Source organism: Rattus norvegicus, chromosome 9 (assembly GCF_036323735.1).
Source record: "Rattus norvegicus strain BN/NHsdMcwi chromosome 9, GRCr8, whole genome shotgun sequence".
Lineage (NCBI taxonomy): Eukaryota > Metazoa > Chordata > Mammalia > Rodentia > Muridae > Rattus > Rattus norvegicus.
Window position 1 is genome coordinate 29,068,103 of NC_086027.1, and position 6,168 is coordinate 29,074,270.

The window sequence follows — 6,168 nt, forward strand, 5'->3', positions numbered from 1 at the left end:
TCATTGATAAGTGGCTATTAGCCCAAACGCTTGAATTACCCTAGATCCCTAGAACAAACGAAACTCAAGACGGATGATCAAAATGTGAATGCTTCACTCCTTCTTTAAATGAGGAAAAAGAATACCCTTGGCAGGGAAGGGAGAGGCAAAGATTAAAACAGAGACTTAAGGAACACCCATTCAGAGCCTGCCCCACATGTGGCCCATACATATACAGCCACCCAATTAGACAAGATGGATGAAGCAAAGAAGTGCAGACCTACAGGAGCCGGATGTAGATCGCTCCTGAGAGACACAGCCAGAATACAGCAAATACAGAGGCGAATGCCAGCAGCAAACCACTGAACTGAGAATAGGTCCTCTATTGAAGGAATCAGAGAAAGAACTGGAAGAGCTTGAAGGGGCTCGAGACCCCAAAAGTACAACAATGCCAAGCAACCAGAGCTTCCAGGGACTAAGCTACTACCTAAAGACTATACATGGACTGACCCTGGACTCTGACCCCATAGGTAGCAATGAATATCCTAGTAAGAGCACCAGTGGAAGGGGAAGCCCTGGGTCCTGCTAAGACTGAACCCCCAGTGAACTAGTCTATGGGGGGAGGGCGGCAATGGGGGGAGGGTTGGGAGGGGAACACCCATAAGGAAGGGGAGGGGAGAGGGGGATGTTTGCCCAGAAACGGGGAAAGGGAATAACACTCGAAATGTATATAAGAAATACTCAAGTTAATAAAAAAAAAGAAAAAAAACCTAAAAATAAAAAAAATAATGAAAAAAAGATTAAAGATAATTTTAAAAAATAATTATAAGTCAAAGAATCTCCAAAGACTGTGAAGATAACAACATAAGAAAGAGGAATGACATAAAGACATCTACATGCATGCATCTTATATATTTATTTATACTCACATGCACTTATATATGTATAGATAAGTATATATACATGCATATATAAATGTATGTATACACACACACACACACACACACACACACACAAACCTATAGACATACCATTTTGAAATATCATCCCAAAAGTATGAAGTTAACTTTGCAGACTTCCAAGGGAAAACTTACACTTTTATTTCAAGAAATAAAATTATGTTAGGAGCAAGCATGATGGCAGATGCCTATATTCCCAGAATTCTTGAAACACAATGACTCTATTTCAAGTGAGCTTGGGCTACATGGCAATATCATGTTTCAAAAAAGTTGCTTCAGTGGGCTGGAGAGATGGCTCAGTGGTTAAGAGCACTGACTCCTCTTCCAGAGGTCCTGAGTTCAATTCCCAGCAACCACATGATGGCTCACAACCATCTGTAATGGAATCTGATGCCCTCTTCTGGTGTCTCTGAAGACAGCTGCAGTGTATTCATAATAAATAAGTAAATCCTTAAAAAAAAGTTGCATCAGACTTTTCAAAAATTCATGCAAACTGTAAAATAATGAATAGAACTTGTAAAGTGCCGAAATATGCCAACCCTAACTTCTCTATCCAAAAATTAGTATGATCTTGCACAATTGCAGATACTAATCAATTGCTTAGGCATTGAACAAGCACTCTTGTAGAAGCCATAATGAAGTTGAGAGGAGAAACAAATGATATGTCAAGAATGGAGATAGAAAGGAATCATGGAAAATAAAAAGGCAAAAAGAAACAAAATATGAGGTGAAGAGCTGAATCACATCCATAGTATGTTCAATGTCAATAATTTAAAGAAACTATAAGAAACCTTCATTTAAATGAAATGTCATGGCTTTATACATTGCTAAGGAAAACCTGCTTTAGAGGTAAGTACTATATGAGTTGATAACACTATGCCCAGAAACAGTGATTCTTTAAATGAAAAAGAGTGCTAATTGTAGATAGTCCCATAGAAGGTCCTTCAACAATACAAGTTTTTGCCACTCCTCTTGGTTACCCGCCAGAATTGGATGGGAATACAATTGGTGAACCTTACATCTTGCATAAAGAACACTGAAAAGTCAAGATGAGCTGGAAGTTCTCTGCCTTCTGGCCGTGACACATAACACCACGAGGGGCTATGCAGGATGCTGGAGGAAAAAAGTTATCAATGCTCTCTCAGACATGCACCCTAGCATGCTGCAACCGTTATCTGCCAAGCAAGAAATGTCTGCTGGTGTAGTAGTGGCAAAAATGTTTTGAAATTTACCTGTAACTTCTGAGATAGATTTGAGGCCCTTGCCACATGAAGAAATACATGCTTGATAGTGTAAATGTGATTTGTCAAGAGCTTTTTTGGATGGAACAGATCATAAGTTACTAGGCAAGAATGTACTGCTGTTATTTTGCTAAATAAACATGTAGTCAAGTGGTCTCCTAAAAATTTACATTCATATCCAAAGTCTAGTGCTGGTTTCTGTCTAGGTGTGAGACATTGCTTTGAGCCTAATGTGACAGTTAACGCAGAATCTCATAGCTGCCAGAAGTGCTGGGGATAAGTGACAATTGAGGGCATAGGCACAAATGAGGCACCTACATCACGGGCTCTGAGGCCCAAGAAGCCTCACAGAGAGAGCAGATAGACTGTAAGTGCTTGAGCATGGAGAGGAGAGCTCCAAGATGATGTGTTTAGAACATTACGTGGCTATTGAAATCATAAGAATAAACACAAAGTACTGAGGCTACCTATACAATTCACACACACACACACACACACACACACACACACACACAGAGGGGGGTGGAGAGAGAGAAAGAGAGAGGGAGAGAGAGAGAAAGAGAGAGAGAGAGGGAGGGGGGAGGGACGGACGGATAGACAGATGGACAGAACTAAGATAATGAAATTGCCAGGAATAGAGGGAGCAGGGAACAGAGAGGTCAATGGTAAATGAGATAATATTTTTGGTAAATACATCTATAGTGGAATCATCTAAAATCCACTTGCAGAAAATTTCTAATATACAACACAAGTTTTTTAACTATCATTCTCCGGCAGTGCATTGGATCTGACATTTTTTCTCCTAAGTCACATGCTTTAACTCTCCACCCTGACTAGCCACATTTATACATTCTATTTGTCATGTATATGACACAGATTTATATTCTGCACATATATGATATCTACATAATATGATAAAAAGCAACTGTCAAATGACAAGAGCTAAACAGGTCATTGATAATACCCTTTTTAGATTCAAGGACCATCATGGAAGAAAGGATGAACAGAATGTAGACATTGGAAGGCGGGAGAGGAGAGGACAGGGAGAAACTTTGTGAAAGGCTATTTTCTGGGTCTGACCTGGACCTTGCATTCAGACTAATAGATTTGTGGTTGCCTGATCAAGATTAGGTCTGTTGACACACCACATCCCTGAGGAACTACTGATATTTAATGGCTGCAAGCAGAGAGAGAGAGAGAGAGAGAGAGAGAGAGAGAGAGAGAGAGAGAGAGAGAGAGAGAGATTGATTTTATCCTTTGGTATAGCCACTGATAAGTTGCCCTTGCTCCATTTGTAACCCCACACCCATGCTTTCAACTAATAAAACCCTAATTAGATTTAGTGAGTCACAAAAAATAATTTTTAAAAAGAACATGAAGGGAAATGTTAGCCTGGAAACTGGGAAAGGGAATAACATTTGAAATGTAAATAAGAAATACCCAATTTAATAAAGATGAAAAAAAAAAGAACATGAAAGTTAGAATGTGACTACAGAAGAATGGATTCTTTAGGAGTAGGAAGAGGTAAAAGACAATGAGGCAGCAAATTTTATCAAATTTTTCAAATGACCAAATAATAAACCAAATAGAGTTTTTTCAGACCAAATAGAGTTTTTCTAAATGTGATAATATAGAAAATGATACAGAGTCCAGAATTAATCAAAATTAAGCTGGAGTACATTTATACCACAAAATGGTATCAGAACGCTGATTTTATATAAAATTGAGCATGTCATGAAAGTAGCCAGTTCATCCAAATATAAAGAAAAAGCCTAACAGTACCACTAACAAAAGTTTAAGCATTATGAGATAAAAATGGACAAAATTGGTGAAAGGCAAAAATTCTACGATTTGTCTATAAAATAGACAAGACAAAAAAATCAATATATCAACCAATATGATATAAGTGACATCTATAAGACATTTCATCCAATGATAGCATATACGTTTTAAACTTTTATTCCCTCTATTTAGTGTGTGTGTGTGTGTGTGTGTGTGTGTGTGTGTGTGCACGCGCACACACACATGAATACATGAAGTGCATGTGGAGTCAGAAGATAACTTATGCAAGTTGGTTCTCTCCATCCACATGTGTCCCAGAGACCAAACTCAGGTCAATGAGGTCAGGAAGCTAGGAGCAATTGTCTGTACCCATTGAGCCATTTTATCAGGCCTAGGCTGCACATTCTTTTCAAGAACATTCGTGATGTAAGCATGGATGTTGCTCAGTAAGAGGGCACATTCTTAGCCTGAACAAAGCCCTGGAATCATATTTTTTTAAAGTTAAAAATAGCACACTTGAGTTAGGGTTTTTTTTAAACAATGAATTTAAATTTACACTTGTTAAAAATCATATAAATGATATTTTGTAGCAATGAAAGAATTATAATAGTAATCAAAAACAGAAAAACAGCTAGAAAATCTCCATACATTTGGAAAATATATAACATTCTTAATTTGAAGGGAGAAAGATAAATTAGGGTCTAGTTTGAATTGAAGAAAAACAAAAACATAACCCATCAAAATGTATACGATGGCTCTCTGCTCCTCCCTGTTCCAGAGACATCACATCTTCTCCTGCAGTGCTAGCCTTGTTCTGTAGACAAAATGGTGAAGGTCAGTGGGAACAGATTTTATTGTATTGGGCACCTGGTTGCCAGGGCTGCCTTCTCTGCATCTGATAGATTCTCATGACTCTACCCATGGCAAATTCAATGGCACAGTCAAGGCTGAGAATGGGGAGCTTGTCATCGAATAGGGTGATGCTGGTGCAGAGAATGTCATGGCGTCTACTGGCATCTTCACCACCATGGAGAAGGCTCAGGCCAAAAGGGTCATCATCTTCGCCCCTTCAGTGATGCCCCCCTGTTTGTGATGGGTGTGAACCATGAGAAATAAGACAACTCACTCAAGATTGTCAGCAATGCATCCTGCACCACCAACTGCTCAGCACCCTGGCCAAGGCCATCCATAGCAACTTTGGCATCGTGGAAGGGCTCATGACCACAGTCCATGCCATCATTGCCACTCAGAAGTTGGTGGATGGAACCTCTGGAAAACTCTGGCTTGATTGCCGTGGGACAGACTAGAACATCGTTCCTGCATCCACTGATGCTGCCAATGTTGTGGGCAAGGTCATCCAAGAGCTGAATGGAAAGTTCACTGGCGTGGCATCCCATGTTCCTACCCACAAAGTATCCCCTATGAATCTGACATGCTGCCTGGAGAAACTTGCCAAGTATGACACTAAGAACATGGTGAAGCAGGCATCTGAGGACCCACTAAAGGGCATCGTGGGCTACACTGAGGACCAGGTTGTCTCCTGCGACTTCAACAGCAACTCCCACTCTTTTATCTTTGATGCTGGGGCTGGCATTGCTCTCAATGACAACTTTGTAAAGCTAATTTCCAGATATGACAATGAATACATCTACAGCAACAGGGAGGTGGACCTCTTGGACTGTATGACCTCCAAGGAGTAAGAAACCCTGGACCACCCACCCCAACCCAGCAAAGTAACAGAGAGAGGCCCTCAGTTGCTGAAGTCCCCATCCCAACTTGGCCCCCAACAATGAGCATCTCCCTCATAATTTCTATGCCAGATCTCATAATAACAGGGGGACCTAGGAAGCCCTCCCTACTCTCTTGAATATCATCAATAAAGTTCACTGTACCCACAAAAAAGTATACAATATACTTAAATATGTATAGCAGGTTTATATAAAATTATAATTGTCTGAAGTAAATAACCTAATTTCCAACTTAAGTTAAAAATATATAAATTTATATTTTAACATAATTTAATATAGTTATTAAATTTATTAATAATTAAATGTTAAATTATTTAATATAATTTAAGAAGAAACACTGCCAATTCAAAAGACGGAACTTAGCTTCCCAACCTCTACACTGAGAACCTCACAATTGACTGTAAATTCAGCTCCAGGGATATGATGCCCTCTTATGGCCTCTATGATCACCTGTGCTCA

General features: G+C 39.5%; 1 pseudogene; it reads left to right on the plus strand.

Annotated features, from left to right (window-relative positions):
* Positions 1–4,786: 4,786 nt before the first annotated feature.
* Positions 4,787–5,661, plus strand: LOC134480280 (glyceraldehyde-3-phosphate dehydrogenase-like; annotated as a pseudogene).
* The last annotated feature ends 507 nt before the right edge of the window (positions 5,662–6,168 follow it).